At 57.9% G+C, this 19,054-nt stretch overlaps 1 protein-coding gene across 2 annotated transcripts in view; it reads left to right on the top strand.

Annotated features, from left to right (window-relative positions):
* The window catches only part of KCNQ1 (potassium voltage-gated channel subfamily Q member 1), a 379,885-nt gene that overhangs the window by 36,486 nt on the left and 324,345 nt on the right, over positions 1–19,054 (top strand). The gene's annotated exons all lie outside the window — the stretch shown is intronic.

The raw sequence follows: 19,054 nt of genomic DNA, 5'->3' as shown, positions 1-19,054 counted from the left end.
TCACTCATTTCTTTTTAATACTGAATGACATCCTATCCTTTGAATTGCACAGTATTAAATCCATTCATTTATTGAAGGACATATTGGTTGCTTCCTTGCTTTCTTAGTAACAAATAAAGCTGCTGTAAATATTCTTGAGCAACTTTGGTGTGCTACTTTTATGTTTTCACCATGCTTGGGTAAATACCAAGTCGTGTGTTAGTCACTCAGTCATGTCTGACTCTTTGTGACCCTGTAGACTGTAGCCCTCCAGACCCCTCTGTCCATGGAATTCTCCAGGCGAGAATACTGGAGTGGGTTGCCAGTACCAAGTAGAACAAGTGCTAAATTGTACAGTAAGAGTACGTTTAGTTTTGCAAGAAACTGACAGATTGCACCCAAAGAAGCCTGTTTTGCGCTCCTGTTGGCAGTGAAGAGTGCTCCTGCTGCTGCACACCCTTAGCAGCGCCTGGTGCTGCCCGCGCTCTGGACTGCAGATGCTCTAAGAGACGCTCAGTGTTCCTTCACCGGTGCTTCAGTTTGCATTTTCATGATGACGTAAAATGTGCATAATAGCTTTAGATACTAATGGTTTTGGTTTTGGGTTGGCCAAAAAGTTCATTTCCATAAGATGTTATGGAAAAACTCGAACAAACTTTATGACCAATCTGATCATTTTTACAGGATTATATAAGAAGAGGTGGGGTGTTCGGGCCTGGTTTCATGAGCTTGAATCCTTGTGCAATCATGCAGACCTTCTGCTTAGAAGGTTCTGCCCAGGTTTTAACACTCTGCTCTTGCTAACTTAAAATTACTATACATTTTTAACAAGGGGCTCAACATTTTTGTTTTTACACTGGAGTCTGCAAATTACGTAGCCAAAATGATTCTTCACGCTTGAAATACTCCAGGGAGGTTTTAGCATCTTACAAGGATAACTCATAGAAAATAAAAAGCCTGGTTCCTTTTCTCCAAAAGGAAAATTTTTCAGGAGAGACAATCTATTGCTGTGATCTTCACCTGGTTCTGAAGGATGTACTTTTCAACTGTCTCTGTTTCATTGTGCTCAATGGCTCAGTCACGTCCGACTCTTTGTGACCCATGGACTGTAACCCACTAGGCTCCTCTGTCCGTGGGATTATCCCAGCAATAATACTGAAGTGGGTTGCCATTTCCTCCTCCAGGGGATCATCCCAACCCAGGGATCAAACCCACTGCTCCTGTGGCTCATGAGTTGGCAGGCAGATTTTTCACCACTGAGCCATCCTGGGTCATCCCATAAAAGAATGTGCTGGCACTTCAAGTCAAATCACTTAATGCTAGATTCAAAACATCACTTCCTAGGTATGGGCTAACTCTTGGTGACCCATGGACTACAGCGCACCAGGCTCCTCTGTCCTTCACAGTCTCCCAGAGTTTGCTCAAACTCATGTTCATGAAGGCGGTGATGCCATCTAACCACTTCATCCTCTGCCACCCTCTTCTCCTTCTGCCTTCAGTCTTTCCCAGCATCAGATTGTTTCCCATGAGTTGGCTCTTCACATCAGGTGCCAGAGCATCGGAGCTGCTACTTCAGCATCAGTGCTTGCAATGAGTACTCAGGGTTGATTTCCTTTAGGATGGACTGGTTTGATCTCCTTGCTGTCCAAGGGACTCTCAAGAGTCTTCTCCAACACCACAGTTCAAAAGCATCAGTTCATCAGTGCTCAGCCATATTTATGGGCCAGCTCTTTTATCTGTACATGACTACTGGAAAAACCATAGCTTTGACTATACAGACCTTTGTCAGCAGAGTGATGTCTCTTCTTTTTAATACGCTGTCTAGATGTGTTGTAGTTTTCCTTCCAAGGAGCAAATGTCTTTTAATTTCATGGTTGCAGTCACCATCTACAGTGATTTTGGAGCCCAGGAAAATAAAATCTGTCACTGCTTCCCCTTTTTCCCCATCTATTTGCCATGAAATAATGGGACGAGATGCCATGATCTTAGTTTTTGAATGTTGAGTTCTCAGCCAACGTTTTCAGTCTCCTCTTTCACCCTCATCAAGAGGTTCTTTAGTTCCTCTTCACTTTCTGCCGTAAGTGTGGTATCATCTATATCTCCCAGCAATCTTGATTCCAGCTTGTGATTTATCCAGCCTGGCATTTTGCATGATGTACTCTGTGTGCAAGTTAAATAGGCAGGGTGACAATATACAGCCTTGTCACACTCCTTTCCCAATTTTGAACCAGTCAGTTGTTTCATGTCTGGTTCTAACTGTTGCTTCTTGACCCACATACAGCTTTCTCAGGAGATAGGTAAGGTGGTCTGGTATCCCCATCTGTAAGAATTTTCCACAGTTTATTGTGATCCACACAGTCAAAGGCTTTAGCATAGTCAATGAAGCAGAAGTAGATATTTTTCTGGAATTCTCTTCCTTTCTCTATGATTCAACAAATGTTGGTAACTTGATCTCTGGTTCCTCTGCCTTTTTGAAACCCAGCTTGTATATCTGAGAGTTCTCAGTGTACATACAGCTAAACCCTAGCTTCCATGCATTGGAGAAGGAAACGGCAACCCACTCCAGTGTTCTTGCCTGGAGAATCCCAGGGACGGGGGAGCCTGGTGGGCTGCTATCTCTGGGGTCGCACAGAGTCGGACACGACTGAAGCAACTTAGCAGCAGCAGCAGTAGCAAAGCCTAGCTTGGAGGATTTTGAGCATAATCTTACTAGTGTAGAGATGAACACAACCATATGATAGTTTGAACATTCTTTGGCATTGCCATTCTTTGAGATTAGAATGAAAACTGCCCTTTTCCATTTCTGTGGCCACTGCTGAGTTTTCCAAATTTGCTGACATGTTGAGTGCAGCACTTTAACAGCGTCATCTTTTAAGATTTGAAATAGCACAGCTGGAATTCTGTCACTTCCACCCTCTTTGTTTGTAGTAATGCTTCCTGAGGCCTACTTGACTTCACACTCTGGAATGTCTGAGTCTAGTCTGTGAGCAGACCCAGGCGATCATCTGGGTCATTAAGACCTTTTTTGTGCAGTTCTTCTGTGTCTTCTTGCCACCTCTTCTTAATCGCTTCTGCTTCTGTTAGATCCTTACCTTTTCTGGGCTTTATGGTGCCCATCTTGGCAGGAAGTGTTCCCTTGATATCTCCAGTTTTCTTGAAGAGATCTCTAGTCTTTCCTATTCTGTTGTTTTCCTCTATCTCTTTGCACTGCTCATTTAAGAAGTCCCCTTATCTCTCCTTGCTGTTCTCTACAGCTCTGCATTCAGTTGGGTGTATCTTTTCACCCTTGCCTTTCACTTCTCTTCTTTCCTCAGCTATTTTAAAGCCTCCTCGGACAACTGCTTTGCCTTCTTTCATTTCTTTTTCTTTGGGATGGTTTTGCTCACTGCCTCTTGTACAGTGTTGTGAACTTCCATCCATCATTCTTCATGCACTCTACCAGGTCTAATCCTTTGAATCCTTTGAATCTATTCATCGCCTCCACTGTATAATCATGAGTTAGGTCATTGGCACCTCACTCCAGTACTCTTGCCTGGAAAATCCCATGGGCGCAGAAGCCTGGTAGGCTGCAGTCCATGGGGTCGTGAAGAGTTGGACATGACTGAGCGACTTCACTTTCACTTTTCACTTTCATGCACTGGAGAAGGAAATGGCAACCCACTCCAGTGTTTTTGCCTGGAGAATCCCAGGGACGGGAGAGCCTGGTAGGCTGCTGTCTATGGGGTCGCACAGAGTCAGACACAGCTGAAGTGACTTAGCAGCAGCAGCAGCATGCCTGAATGGCCTACTGGTTTTCACTACCTTTTTCGAGTTAAGCCTGAATTTTGCAATAAGGAGCTCATGATCTGAGCCACAGTCAGCTCCATGTCTTGTTTTTGCTGACTGTATAGAGCTCCTCCGTCTTTGACTGCAAAGACTATAAATCAATCTAATTTGGGTATTGACCATCTGCTGATATCCACGTGCAGAGTTGTCTCTTGTGTTGTTGAAAGAGGATATTTGCTGTGACCTGTGTGTTCTCCTGACAAGACTCTGTTAGCCTTTGCTTGCTGCAAAGCACAATGAAACCGGATCTGCCGGTCATTGGGTCTTGCCCGTTTAACTGGGTTTTGATGCTGTTATTGAGTTTGGGAGTCCCTTGTGTATTCTGGATACATGAGTTGTAAATACTCTCTCCCATGCTGTTGGTTGTCTTTTCACTCTGTTGATTGTGTCCTTTTGCTGCTGCTGCCGCTAAGTCGCTTCAGTTGTGTCTGACTCTGTGCGACCCCAGAGACGGCAGCCCACCAGGCTCCCCCGTCCCTGGGATTCTCCAGGCAAGAATGCTGGAGTGGGTTGCCATTTCCTTCTCCAAGGCATGAAAGTGAAAAGTGAAAGTGACGTCACTCAGTCGTGTCTGACCCTCAGTGACCCCGTGGACTGCAGCCCACCAGGCTCCCCCGTCCATGGTATTCTCCAGGCAAGAACACTGGAGTGGGGTGCCGTTGCCTTCTCCTTTTGCTGCACAGGAATGTTAACTTTCATGACATCTAATTGATCTGTCTTTTCTTTTATTCCTGCACTTTTGGTATCCTAGCTAAAAAAAACATTGCTGAATCCAGTGCCATGAAGCTTTCCCCCGATGTCTTCTCCTAGAGTTTTACCATTTTAGGTCTTTTGCGGGAGATCTGTGTCCACTGCGAGTTCACTTTTGTGTACGGGTAAAGGTCCGACTGTGCTCTTCTACGTGTGGGTCCAGTGTTCCCAGCACCGTTTGCTGAAACGTCTACGGGTGCTCTTCATGGCTGCTCTCCTCACCTAACAGTACCTTCTGGAATTCACTCCATATCCGTCCTTCAAGAGCTTCTTCCTTTTTCTCGGCTGCTTGGTACTTTGCCAGGTAGATGGACTATAGTTTCTTTATGGGCATTTAGGTGATTTCCAGCAGTTTGCAATTACAAGCAATGTCGCAGTGAAGAAACTTGCAGGTTTCTGTTTTCCTCTGTAGCCTGGATTTCTGGAAATGGAAGTGTGAGACTGAAAGATAGGTCTGCAGTCTTTGTTGCTGCTGTTTAGTCCCCAGGTCGTGTCAGACTCTTAGGACCCCATAGACTGTAGCCCGCCAGGCTCCTCTGTCCACGGGATTTTGCAGGCAAGAATACTGAGATGGGTTGCCATTTTCCTCTCCAGGGCATCTTCCTGACCCAGGGATCAAAGCCTCGTCTCCTGCGTAAGCAGGCGGATTCTTGACCACGGAGCCACCTGGGAAGCCCGAGGTCCTGTTGCATGGGTGTGGTGCTAAGTCACTCCGGCCGTGCCTGACTCTTCTCGGCATGACCAAATCCCCTTTCGGGAGGGTTTTGCCGTGTACAGCCCCAGCAGTGTATGAGCAAGCTGCTTCCCGTGTAGCTTCTCCAGCTGTGTTATCACACTATTTTATTTTTTGCCAACCCGATAGCATTTCTATAACTATGCACTTGGGCATTTTTCGTGTCTGAAGGTCACGTAGACGTGCATACACGCATGCATTTGTCAGCTGTCTGTCCGTGTCTTTTCTGTGCTATTCTATTGAGGTTTTGGTCCCTGATCTCTCAATTTTTAAGTCCTTTATGTTCAAGGAATGTGAGTTCTTTGTGGCTCGTATTGTGAGTGTCTTCTCCCAGTTGATCATTTGTCTTTTGACTGTATTCATGGTGCTTTTTGTTATATATATAGAAAACTTTCTATGTTTAGGTATCAAATTTATCTATTTTTCATTCTATTGCCTCTGAGTTGTGAGTCATGATCGAGAACCTCTCTCTACACTGAAATGAAAGAGAAGTTGACCACGTTTTCTTCTAGAAGTTTAAGGCTTTGACTTTTGCGTCCACGTGGAGTCCGCTTGCTCACTGCTGTTCAGTCACTAAGTCGTGTCTGAGTCTGCAGCCCCACGAGCCGCAGCGCTCAAGGCTCCTCTGTCCTCCACTGTTTCCCGGAGTTTGCTCAGACTCGTGTCCGCTGAGTCGGTAAGGCCATCCAACCATCTCATCTTCCGCCACTCCCTTCTTCTTTTGCCTTCAATCTTTCCCAGCATCAGGGTCTTTTCCAATGAGTCGGCTCTTCACATCAGGTGGCCAAAGTATCAGCGCTTCAGCGTCAGTCCTTCCAGGGATCAAACCAGTCCGTCCTAAAGGAAATCAACCCTGACTATTCATTGGAAGGACTGACGCTGAAGCTGAAGTCTGCTCGTGTGGGTAATCTAAGGTCTTCTCTTTCATGATGCCTGCTCAGGGCCCCTTTCTTAGATGTCCAGACCGCTCACCAGCACCCTCTGACCTCTGAGTGGTGCAGGACTGGGGGCAGGGAGACCAGAGGCTGTTGCTGGGATGGGCTGTGGGAGGGGGATGCTTGCCCTGGGTGGGTTGGAGTGAGGATGACAAGCAAGGGGCCTGTGGATAAGAGGGTGTACGAGCGGAGCAGGTGGTGGGGAAAAAAGAGGGGGCAGGGCCCGAGGCCGTTTGCCCCGCTGGGTTGTCGCCCAGCCCCCTTGCTCTCCCTCCTTGCCCCCCTCACTCCTGGGAGACCCGCCCAGAGCCTGCTTTCCTGTCACCCACACAAAGATGCCTCGCAGACCCGGACCCTGGACCGGGCTCTCCCCCGATCTCCCACTGGCCTCACGGCACCTCAGCGAGCAGACCCCTCCAACATGACACGTCTCACCCCAGGCTGCTCCTCCCCACCTTCCCCAGCACAGGGCCGTCTCAGAACCCAGGTTTCCCAGGCCCTATAACACCGGTGAGACCCTGGGGAGAGGCCGTGTGCTCTTGACTAGGGCAGAACAGGCAGGGAGGTGGCGCGGCTGACTCAGGGTCTCTGCTTGCTCTTTCAGGAGACAGAGAATTTTAGAGTTTCCTCTCCTAGGACACAGTTTCATGAGGGGTGCATCAGGCTTTGGGGGAAGGCTGGTGGGACCCCAGAGCCTCTTCCCTTGGCGTCAGTCACTGATTCCCCTCCAAGTTCTGCATCTTAGCCCCCAGGACCCCAGGTCTGGTGAACCCTGACCCTGCTCGAGACCCGCAGGGGCTCTTTGCTTTCATGAATGCCTGGTTTCCGGAAGGCTGGGTGTCCTGCAGTGTGGGGGGGGGCGGGCGGCTGTCTTAGTCATGGGCAGGGTCGGGGAGGCTGCTTGGAGGATATGCCGGCTATTCTGGGCGGCCGGCAGGAAGCGGCAGTTCCGACGGCATGCGGAGGTGTCGGCCTGGTGCAGGCGTTTCCGGCCCCCGTGTCCCGCCAGGTCTGGGGCTGCTCCTCTCTGTCCTCTGCTTTTTTCCCTCTTTGGATGTGGCCGCCGTGGGTCGCGGCCGGACTGAGAAAGAAAAGAGGGGCTCTCGGGGCAGGGACTCCCAGGCCGCCGGCTGGGCCACGAGGCCTGGCACATGTGGGCAGGGGCCTCCCAAGGATGCCTGGGGCAGCAGTTGGGGAGATGCCCCAGGTGTGAGGGGCGGGGGTGCCGATGCTGCCTTTGGGTTGGGATGCAGCCCGACTCTGGAGTCCTGGTATTGGGGGCTCTGGCCCCATGGTGGGCGTGCATGAGAGGGGCGCGTCTCTGATGGCCTGAGCCCTCTTCTCACTTGGGGTCTCCGGGGCCCAGCGCAGAGCCCGTGTCTGCTGGTGCTGGGAGGCCCGGACGGCCTGGCACCTCTCCTGGGCTTGTGAGGGGCTCCTGGGCGTGGCTCTCCTCCGGCCTCCTGGCTGGTGGTGGTCCTGCCTTCCTCCCTGGCCTCATATCTGCCCTAACCTGCCTCAGGGCCTTTGCACTCACCTCTGCGTGGACTGTCCACCCTGGCCCTCCCGTGGGCTGTGTCACTGCCCCGGGCAGCCTCCCCCACCCCAACCCCCCCCATCGCTCACAGTGACAGCCCCTCTCTGTTTGCCTGGTGCTGCTGTCACGGTCGTGGTTTTGTTTATTTCGTCTCTGGTTTACGATCTCGTTTCCTGGATCTGCCTCGTCCCTGGAGCCTGGGGCCTGCATGGCCAGCCCAGGCCCGGGCCTTCTCAGTTGGCCTCCAAGGAGGAGGGGGACTGCTTTTAGCTGAGTCGTGGTCGCTCCCAGGCCTGGGAATCTGCCCTCTGGGCCAGGTGACGGAGCATGTGCCTTGGAGCCGCTGGGCCGGCCGGGCTGGGCGGAGGCACTGACCTCCCACTGTGGCAGAGCCAGGCTGCCGGCTGTGTGGTGGAGGATGCGGAGACCAAAATAGATCCGCTTCTGGCATCCGGCATTGAGGAACCCACAGGGGGCCCTGACCGCGGAGCTCCCGCTTCCGCCCACTGTGCCCTGGAGCGGCTCCGGCTTTGATGAAGGCCGGGCCTGGTTCCGGGCGGCCCAGGGGGGTTGTCCAGCCTGGGAACTGGATGCAGGAGGGCAGGCTTGGCTTCAGGGGGGAGCCCCTCGACTGTCCGGCGGCCCAGGCTGCATTCACCGCGGCCCCTCCGTCACGCGTGTGTGGGAGCCCTGAGTGTGTCTGCAGAGATCAGAGCAGGCGTGGCCATGGGGCAAGGAAGAAGCACAGAGGAAGGGGGGGTGTTCGTCTCAGGCCAGCTGCAGAAGGAGGAAACAGGCCGCTTCCCGGAGAGCAGACCTTTCAGAGGCTGCGGCTCCCGTGGGCAAGGCTGCATCGTGTCCCAGGACGAGGCCGGGTGGCCCCCACGATGGCACCTGCCGGGCACCCGCCCTTGGTCACACCTATGATGAGGGCACTCCCCCGTCGCTGTGTCCACACGCCCCCTGCTCCTGGGACCTCTGGGCACATCTGGTGGGGCACCTGAGGTGCTGGAGCCAGGCTGGGAGTCAGCCACAGGGCTGTCTGCCCTCATCCTCCACCCGTGACGAGGGCCCGAGTGCTCATTCCCCGGGTTCCTGGAGGCCGCGTCTGGGGACGCGGTCCTGAGCCTGGGCGCGCTCGTCCTCCTCCTCCTCCGCCTCTGCTCCAGCCCCTGCCTTGGCCTCTCTGTGACCCCCGCCCATTGCTGCCCCTGAGTGTCACAGGGACAGCCTGCAGTGAGGGGCGTGGGCTTTCCGTGGGTAGGAGCCGTCGAACAGCATGCTTGCAGCTCCCAGGATGGCAGCTTGGCGGTGGGCGGGACCGGGGCTTCCATATGGCGGCAGGCAGGTGGATTCACAGCAGTGGCCACTGGGCAGGGACCCTATGGTCCTTGGGGGCTGACCACGCCTGGGCCCAGTGTGGAGGTGCTGGACAGGCTAGGGGCAGGGACAGCCATGGCTGCAGGCTGGCGGGCTCCTGGGAGGGGTCAGAGAGGGGCTAGGGACTGGATTTGGGATCAACATCCGTGAGGTGGGGTCCCCATGACAGGCACTCAGAGGAACCATGTTTATCTCTCTGCCTGCCCCGATGTCCTTGTCTCGTCCCCCTAAATATCCTGGCCTCCCCCCAGATCTCCCTGGCTTCTGGGGGTGCAAGAGCCTGTGTGTGGCCCTGCCTGACTGGTCTCTCTTGCGCGGCCTGGAGCGGGGGGTGCTCCCAGCAGAGGCCCGGCCACACTGGAGCCCACCTCGGGCTGCCTGCTCTCAGTCTGACCCCCTTCCCTGGGGCGCCTCAAGGCTGCAGCAGAAGATTGGGGATGGCACCGTCTGCAGCCCTGATCCTCAGGCCTTCTCCTCCAGAGCAAAGCGGGCCCCAAAGGCCAGGGTGAAGGGCCCCGTTCAGGAGGCCTGTCTGGGCCGTGTGGGTTGGCGGGTCCCGCTGGCAGTGGGCCGTCCCCGTCCATCCTGGAACGCTGGTTTGGTCAGCAGCGGGCCTTCCTGGCTTGGGGCGGTGGGGAGACGACAGTGGAGTGTCCCTGCTCTTCGGCTCCCGCACCCCCAGTTTCAGCCTTGGGAGGGAGAGTGTGTCCTGTAGGGAAAGAGGCACGTGGCCTGGGTCACCCCAGGAGAGAGCCGCGAAGCCAGAACCTTTCCTGGCCTGGGGTGAATGGAGGGCCTGAGAAGCTTGGCGTCTACGTGCAGGGAACCTGGGCCCCTGGACGGCAGGGATGAGGGACAGCCCCTTCCTGAGCTCGTGGGATGGGCCGACTCTGGGGGTCCTGGGCACGGTGTCAACACCCAGGCCCTCCATGGAGCCAGGCCTGGCTGGGGGGCAGGGGGCGGTGCCCGGCGTCGGGACCTGCTGTCTCTCCATGCTCCCCAGGCACTGACCTGCTGGGCTCAGGGGCGCTGGGACTGGAAGAGAGTTGGGAACCCCCAAGGTCCTGGGCAGGAGACCACTGGGGGTGTGGGTGTGGGGGAGCCAAGGTCATGCTGGGGACCCACGTCTGCTTGGTGTGCAGCCTTGGCAGGTCGAGGACTGTCTCTGGAGAAGTTTTGGCAGGTTCCAGGGTGGGGGAGCGGAGGGGCTCTGCCTTGGGCCAGGGCTGCCCATATGGGCTTTCTAGCTTCTCAGAAGGGCCTCTACATCCAAAGTGTTGTGTGGGGGGCTTAGCGGGGGTCAGAGAAGGAGAAGGTGGGCTCCTCAAAGTCTCAACCAGGGATCCTGCCTCTCTGGGTCTGGGCAGTGGTCTTGACCCTGAGGACAGACTGTATGGGGGCCCCTGAGGGGCTTGGAGTCGGGAGGTTGCCTTCAGCCAGAGGTCAGGCCACACTGCAGCAAGGAAGACTTAGGGTGGACAGGAGGAAGGACTTCCCCCAAGCAGGGATGCCCAGAAACACCCACCCGCTCTGGCACCAGCGGGGCTTCAGGCACTTTGCTCCTCCTCGGACCTGGGTCCAGGTGTTCCGGGAGTCCTGCCGTGGTCTCCAGTCTGCAGAGTCACCCTGTTTGAAGTAGGGCAGGGCCCTGGGCCACGGGCAGGAAGCCCACCAGACCCCTCTCACCCCCGCTGGTGTCCGAGCCCTCTGCTACCTACTGCCTCTTCTCAGCCCAGGAGGGAGGCTGCCCGTCCCGCCCTGTCCCAGGTGAGGCCTGCAGGTGCTGGCCGCACCAGGTCGGGGGTCCTCCCCAAGGAGGGCCCACTGGGCCCCTCCCCCGCCCCAGACGGGCCCTGTTCACAGGAAGACGACATGCGTCCTGGGGCAGATAAGGGCCCTGTCCGTGGGGTCACTTCAGTTTGTTCTCCGGCACCTTCTAAATATACCCTCCGAGGGGTTCTTATCGCAGCCGGGCTGGGCTGGGCGGCCAGGCTTAGCGGAGGCGACGCTGCAGGGGTCAGCCACCCCCACAGCCGTGGGCCCTGGGTGAGCTCGTCTGCTCGGCCCGGCAGCCCTCCTCGGGTGGGCCTGCTGTCCAGCGCCAGACCCCAGGGCCAGGACACCCCCCAGCCCCCTGGCCAAAGCCTGTCCAGCGCCAGACCCCAGGGCCAGGACACCCCCCAGCCCCCTGGCCAAACCCTGTCCAGCGCCAGACCCCAGGGGCCAGGACACCCCCCAGCCCCCTGGCCAAAGCCTGTCCAGCGCCAGACCCCAAGGGCCAGGACACCCCCCAGCCCCCTGGCCAAAGCCTGTCCAGCGCCAGACCCCAAGGGCCAGGACACCCCCCAGCCCCCTGGCCAAAGCTGTCTGGGGCCTGTCCTCTCACCTCCAGGCCAGGCAGCCCCTCGAGGGTGGGCAGTGGGCAGCCAGAGACCCTGCCCTCTGGCTGGACCCTGTTTTCCTGGAGGTGTGGGGCAGGGCCTGGGGGAGGAGGCCTGCTCTGTAGTCCTGCTCTCCAGCCGGGGCTCCCCCCAGCCTCGGGCCCTCTTTCCCCTCTGATGAGGGACGGGCCTGCTTCTGGGGCTTCTCGTGACAACAGAGGGGACAGGAAGGTGTGGATTTACATGGCTGTCCCCACCTTGCTGCCAGGCACTGGGGCCGCTGAGGGGCTGCGTGGGGCCTGGTGGAAAGAGTCCGGGCTTCCAGTTGGTGCTCTGCTGTCCAGCGGATGCTGAGAAAGCGTCGCGTGGCTGACCGTGGCCCGGGCTGGACGTTCCAGGTCTGGTCGCCTGTAGCCTGGTGCTCAGACACAGCTGCTGTCTGTCTGTCTTCTCTTTCTCTTTACTTTCCTTCTCTCTTTCAACTTACTGTTAGCACCTTGCAGTGTGTGGAATCTTAGTTCCCCAACCAGGGATTGAGCAGTAGAAGTGCAGAGTCTTAACGCTGGACCGCCAGGGAAGGCCCTTTTATTTAAAAAAAAATTTTTTTTAAGACACCAATGTATTTATTTTTAAACATTTTAGTTGCTTGGCGTGTGGGATCTTGGTTCATTGACCAGGAATTGAACCCATGCCGCAGCATTGGAAGGCAAAGTCTCAACCACTGGGCCCTGGGGACATCCCCAGCTGTTATGTTTCTTATTGTGTAACAGATCCCTGAGAAGACTTACATGCGCACCCTCACAGCGCCCACATCTCTGAGACCCCATCCCTGAGACCCCCATAGCTGCCTCTCTAGGGCCCGGGAAAGGCTTTGATGTGACCGCTTAGGGTGATGTGGTCAAGCCCTCAGCCAAGGCCTGTCCTCGCCCGCCCCCAGCTGCCCCCAGCCGGCTCGGCCCTCGACAGAGGGGGACGTCCCAGCTCCTGCACACGCAAGGGCCTTGTGTGGAGCCGCATGTGGGAAGTGAGGGGATGCTGGGCGTGGGGGGAGACAAGAGCACAGCCATCCGCCCGTGTCTTCAATGGAGCCAGGCGATGGCCTGGCCGCTGCCCAGGCTCGGCTGGGCCTGGCCGTCCCGCCGCCCGCTCTGCGGAAGGCGCAGCCCGTGCTGGGGGCACCACACCCTGTCACCTCGGGCGGGGGGCGCAGTTGGGCTTTGGGGTCTGCAGTGCCCCCAGCCTGGGGCCGCCAGGGTGGAGCTGGGTTTCTACCTGCGCTAAGCGGTCGGGAGCCCTGAGTCCAGTCGTCGGTGAGCAAGGCTGGCAGACCTGTCACAGGCCTCCTGAGCGTGACCCCACCCTGGTGCCCAAGTAGTCCCCTCGCCTGCGTCGTCCTGGGTTTCCGGAAGAGGCCCCGAGGAGGGCTGAGGGTGAATCTGGGCAGTCCCTGCTGCCTCTGGGGCCGACTTGAGGCAGCGAGACCGTGGTCCTCGCCTCAGAGCACCGCCCACTGCATCTTTTGCGCTCCTGGCAGCTGGGTGGCCGTGGATGCTCCTCACTCACATCAGAGTTCCCTCCCACTGCCCCCAGCTCCCTTCTGCTTGGCACAGTTGGCATGCAGTCTGGGGGAGAAGGGGTACGTGGAGAGCTACCTGGGGTCCTGGCCTGTTGGAAACCCTGCAGGGCCCTGGCGGAGTGCACTGGGGTGGGGTGAGGAGGAAAAACATGTCACAAGAGGATTTCACTCTGGATGAAGCCTGGAGGCCTGCATGGAGGAGGTGGCATGGAGAATTCTGTCCACTGAGTTCCTGAGTTCAACCTAAAACATGCAGGCATTCGGGTACCAGGTCCCATATGGAGCCTTCAAAGCGGACATCAGACGTCCTCTGCCTGCGGAGCCCTTGCTCTATCAGGGGCAGCAATGGGCATAGGTGGCCAGTGGTCTGATGAGAGCAGGGCAGGGGACACAGGGCCCAGCTGGGCATCAGAAGGCCCCCCGCCCCCCTCAGGGAAGCCCAGGCCTATGGGGCAGGGGGATGCCCCAGAAGGTGGCTTTGGAGTTCAGACTTCATTGGAGGATCTTTAGCTTGGAGGGCTGGTGGAATTTGCTTCCTCCCAGGATCACCCCCAGCTGCCAGGTGGACGTCAAGACTTGGGCAGGGAGGCCAGTGGGATGTGGGCTGCAGATTCTGGTGCAGTCCTGGTGGCCCGTCCCCTGGGGGTGGAGACCCCCAGGCAGAGGTGGCCTGGCCTCTCGGGAGGTGCTGTGCACACGGGAACAGCCAAGGGCCCACCCAGAGTGCGAGGTGAGAGGCCCTGTGTCTCTGGGGTCCCCGGCCCAGGTCACTTTTAGAAAAAGTGTCGACTGAAAACCTGCAAGGCTGAGGACGGCCTCTGTCGAGAGGCAGGGATAAGTGTCTTCGTCTCCTAGGAGCTCCTTGCGGGCAGGCTCTCTGGGATCTGTCTGATGGGATCTTACGCTCACGGGACCTTGGAGCGTGGGACTCTGAGAGAGGGGAGACTGGAGCTGCGGGAACAGTGGCCTCACCGCGCCCAGCTGCCCACTGGAGCCCGTGTGGCTAGGGGTCGCATCGCCCGAGAGAGCCTCTGAAAGGAATGAGAGTCGGGCCACTGAACACGCCTCACAGGAGGTTCAGAGTCGAAGTGGCCTGTGGGAGTCCTAGTCCCAGGAGCCCTGGCTTGGATGCCACCCAGCACGTCATGGGGAGAGGGAGTGGAGAGCCGAGTCCCTCCCTGACGTGATGGGGTCTGGACAGTGGGGTGCTGAGCTGTGCGTGACCTTGCAAAGACACCGCTCTCTGCATCCTAGTCCCTGGAGCCTGGAACCTTACTCGGGTCTCTGCAGATGCACTGAGGCTGTGAGGGGGCGGGCTCTGAACGTACCTTGGGCTGTTTCACAGGGGCACCATGGACACGCACTTTACCACATGCCTGATGCTGGCTTTTAAAGACTCACTGAAGATTTGCTGATAGTTCTCATCATCATAAGTGATTTATTCATTTAATTCAGTTCAGTTCAGTCGCTCAGTCGTGTCCGACTCTGCGACCCCATGGACTGCAGCATGCCAGGCCTCCCTGTCCGTCACCAACTCCTGGAGTTCACCCAAACTCATGTCCATTGAGTTGGTGATGCCGTCCAACCATCTCATCCTCTGTCGTCCCCTTCTCCTTCCGCCTTCAATTTTTCCCAACCTCAGGGTCTTTTCCAGTGGGTCAGCTCTTCGCATCAGGTGGCCAAAGTATTGGAGCTTCAGCTTCAGCATCAGTCCCCCCAATGAATATTCAGGACTGATTTCCTTTAGAATGGACTGGTTGGATCTCCTTGCAGTCCAAGGGACTCTCAAGAGTTTTCTCCAGAAGCACAGTTCAAAAGCATCAATTCTTCAGCACTCAGCTTTCTTTATAGTCCAACTCTTACATCCATACACGACTACTGGAAAAACCATAGTCTTGACTAGACAAACCTTTGTTGGCAAAGTAATGTCTCTGCTTTTGAATATGCTATCTAGGTTGGTCATAACTTTCCTTCCAAGGAGTAAGCATCTTTTAATTTCATGGCTGCAGTCACCATCTGCATCATTTATTAGAACCCTTGATAAGTCACAGAGGCTAAATAATGGCCCCCAGAGATGGCAGACTCCCTGGAACTTGTGAACGTGACCTTAGGTATTTAGAAAAAGCATCTTTGCAGAGGTGATATGTTAAGGATCTCGAGGGGGAGAAGATTCTGGGGCAGGGAGGCTGCAATTCAGTGATAGGTGTCCTCAGAAGAAACCCACAGAAGGGGGTTTCAACATGGGGGGGTGCGTGACGTTGGAGGCAGAGACTGGAAGGATGTGCCCTGAGCCCAGAAATCCCGGGGCCCCCGGAAGCAGTCCAGGGTCTCCATTCTGGCCCGGCCTGCCCACACAGCACCTCCCCGGCCCCTGTGGCTCAGCCTTGTGTGCAGCGCTCGCCCTGGAGGCCGTGGGGTGCTGAGTGCTGGCCTGGCCCCTGGAAACAGGGCCCTGCCCTGGGGAGGCTCGGCCTCTGCCCTGAAGTTGGGGCTGGCTTGGCCTTGCTGTCCCCGACCCCGGGTCCCCTTGCTGGGTAGCATGGACGGGAGGGGCAGCCCAGAGTCTCCTTCTGGGGGTGGTGTAACACCTTCCGCATGGGGTCAGGGGGTGCACAGAGCCCAGCACCTGGGCTGAGGTGTGATTGGCGACGTGCCCAACCCTGCTCCACCCAGGGCAGTGCTGGGCACAGGCTGGACCCGGGCGGGGCGTGTCTTGGCATTCTGTTGGGCAGTGTTTCCCCAGTCCCACGGACAGTCCTGGTGGGACCTGAGGCCAGCCCCCCCCCCATCCCCGGAGGGGCTCAGTGCCATGGGGGCGTCCACGTCCAGGCACAGGCTCCCCAGCCCACCTTGTCCTGTTTGCTCAGGGATGTTTGGAATCTCCCAGGTGACTTGTGCAAAGAGGAGCCCCTCTGATACGGCCGGAGTTTGAACGTCAGCAGCTAATCTATTAAATCACACGCTCTGAGTTCGGCCTTGAGGTTCAAGCGGCGGGACAAGCCCTTTGTCTGTTATCGGCCCGAAGGTCCCAGCCGGGAGGGCGGGTCTTTGAACCTCACACAGCCTCATTTATAGCCTTAATCAGACACGGGCAGCAGTCCAGGGCTTGTGTGTACATGTCATTTACTCAGTTTCCTTAAGAAAGCTGTGGTGAGATACGTGTAGCGTGAAACCTCCTCTCTGACAACATGTCAGTGTACCGCCCGGGCCGCGAAGTCCTGAGCTGTGCCGTGCAGCCACTAGCTCACCCATCCTCAAAGCCTCCCCTTCCCGCAGCGACACGCTCTGTCCCCAGAGCCCCGCCTCCCCGCCCCCGGCCCCCGCCAGCCTGCTTTCCGTCTCTGTGGGTCTGACAGCTCCAGGGCCCTCGTGGAAGTCGAGTCGTACAGGACTTCCCCTTCCGTGACTGGCGTGTTTCACCGAGCACGGTGCTCCCCACGCCCATCCCTTCACACGGAACGTTTTTCCTGGACCAAGACTTTTCCAACTGCGTGCTTGTTGTATATTGAACATGCTCCCCAGGTGGTGCAGTGGTAAAGAATCCACCTGCCAGGGCAGGAGACATGGGTTCAATTCCTCGGTCGGGAAGATCCCCTGGAGGAGGATATGGCAACCCGCTCCAGTCTGCTGGCCTGGGAAATTCCCTGGACAGAGGAGCCTGGCTACAGTCTATGGGGTCACAGAGAAATTGGGCGCACAGATAGGGTGCAGCTACCGCTCGCTGACCAGCCCAGCGCTGTGTCTCAGCCTCCTGGACCTCGCTCAGAGCTCGCAGAGCCCGACGGCAGAGGTCTGTCTCTTCTGGTTCCGAGTGCGCCTTGAACACCCTCGCACGTGAAGCGTGTGCTTCTTATTCACGTTTTCGGCATCACTGGGGAGCTTCCAGGGTTGAAAGACGTTTCCCTGTGGACCGGAGAGACGGTGCCCGTGGGCTTCCCTAAGGGTCCGGTCCACCCCACCCCGCCTGGGCTGAGCCCTCCAGGCGCAGGGGCCGCTGGGGGCTCAGCCCGTGGGCGTGGGCGTGGGTCCTGCCGTCCGCCCCCTGCTGCTCCCTGGTGCGCCCTCCCGCTGGATCGCCGCCCTGGCATGGCTCCCGCGTTCCTCTGCATCCCCTGGGCACCTGCTGCCGCAGACGCTGAAATGACGTCTGATGTCTGATAAGGGCACGGACGTCCTCAGGCGGTTGCCGGTGGCCGTGCACCCAGGGTGGATCGGCCATCAGGGCATCAGCAGGCCATCGTCCTCGCCTTGGCCATGGCCGCCTCCCGCGGGCGTGCACACGCCCCCCTGGGAGGTCGGGTCAGGCAGTGCTGGGAGCTGAGGGGGCCTCTCCCCCGCCCAGCCCCGCTCCCACACCTGGGCAGAGAACAGGGCGGTTTTGTCCCTTCCCTGGGCCTTGCTCCCCCAGCTCTCAGAGGTCTGCGGCTGCCTGACTTTGGAGCCTTGGGACCCGAGCTGGGACGGAGGGGCAGACGGGGAGTGCCAGGCCCCCAGGTTGCTGCCAACACCCCAAGGGTAGGGACCCGACCTTGGCCTCGCTGAGGCTCCTGGGCCCACACGCTCGGAGCGGACAAAGCACCCTTTGTGAGATGATTCTGAAACCAGCACAGCGTGCACAGGTATTCCAGGAGCTGTTTAGGCCTCAGAAGACAGCGTGACCGAGGCCGAGACACCGTGGAGGGTAGTGAGCCCTGAGCCCCAGAGGCCCAGCGGCCCCTGAGGGGGTGCTCCTGGGGGGCCCCTGCGCCCTGGCCCAGGGCCTCCGCCGAGGTTCTGGGCCACAGGGTGGGTGCGGTGGGGTTTCTGTGCGCCTCTGAGCAGGAGCCGAGGCTGAGGGTGCCCACCCGATGTACCCTCACAGGCAGAGCTGCCGTGGCCAGAGCCCCCCCCCGCACCGTCTTGGCAAGACTCTGTCCTCCCACCCCCGGGCCTCTGTGCCTCGGCCTGGCGCGCGTTTCTAAACGAGCTCTTGCTACTCCATGCGCATCGCTGAGGTCGTCCCAACAGCAACAGTACGTGGTCAGTTGCCACCCTGGCAGCAAGAGTCAACAGGGACAGGCCTCACAGAAGAGGGACCGCCGCGTCACCCCCGCGGGCCACAGGGCCCACTGCGATGCCTCGAGGGGGCAGAGATGCTGCGTGGGTTCTGTCCACGTCCTCTGCCTCAGGAGGCAGGACCGGGAGAGAGTTCAGGACTTTTCACGCACGTCCCGGCGGCGGGGCTGGAGGTGGGGGACCTGGGGAACCGTGGACAGCAGGACCCGCAGACCTGGGTCCGGGCCCGCCCCTTCCCCACCGAGGGTCTCACTGCAGCCCTGGGGACAGTGGCACGAGGCACAGGGCGTGTGGCTCGGGGCTTCGGCCAGTGCGTCGGCACGGTGACTGTGGGCCAGCGGGGGTGTTGGTGTCCTGACCTTTGCACCCGAGTGTGACCATTCGCGGCAAGCGGGGCTTTGCAGGTGTGACTCGGTGAAGGGTCTGGGTGTGGGCGACTGTCCGGGTCGCCTGGAGCACGCTCAGAGTCACTGCAAATGTCCTTTGTGGGGAAGGGGAGGGTCAGACGGGAGGAGACCACGCTGTCACGCTCCCCGGGGCCTGGCCGCACCCCCTCCGTGGTTTGGCCTCTTGGGGTTCACCCTCAGGAAGCGTGGAGCTCGGGCCCCAGTTTCCTTGTCTGTAGCATCTCTCCACAGCCGACGAGGCCGTCGTCTCACGGGGATGCGTGTTACTGTCTGTACAGTGAGGCTGGGCGGTGCGGGCGGTGGTGATGTCCTTCCCTGGGACGCTGTCTGTGGCTGGACAGGCTGTGCTGAAGCGTCTCCACGGGCAGACAGGTTCAGGAGGAGAGGGCGAGGGGCGGAACACGGGTCCAGCCTCGGGCGGCCCCGGGGCTGACCCCTGAGTCCCTGCCTGCACGTCTGCTGCTGAGAGGAAGTGGTCACGGGCTGTGTGGATGGG

This window comes from Bos javanicus, chromosome 29 (genome assembly GCF_032452875.1).
Source record: "Bos javanicus breed banteng chromosome 29, ARS-OSU_banteng_1.0, whole genome shotgun sequence".
NCBI lineage: Eukaryota > Metazoa > Chordata > Mammalia > Artiodactyla > Bovidae > Bos > Bos javanicus.
Note: the sequence above shows the minus strand (reverse complement) of the source record. Positions and strands in the feature narration are given on the sequence as shown.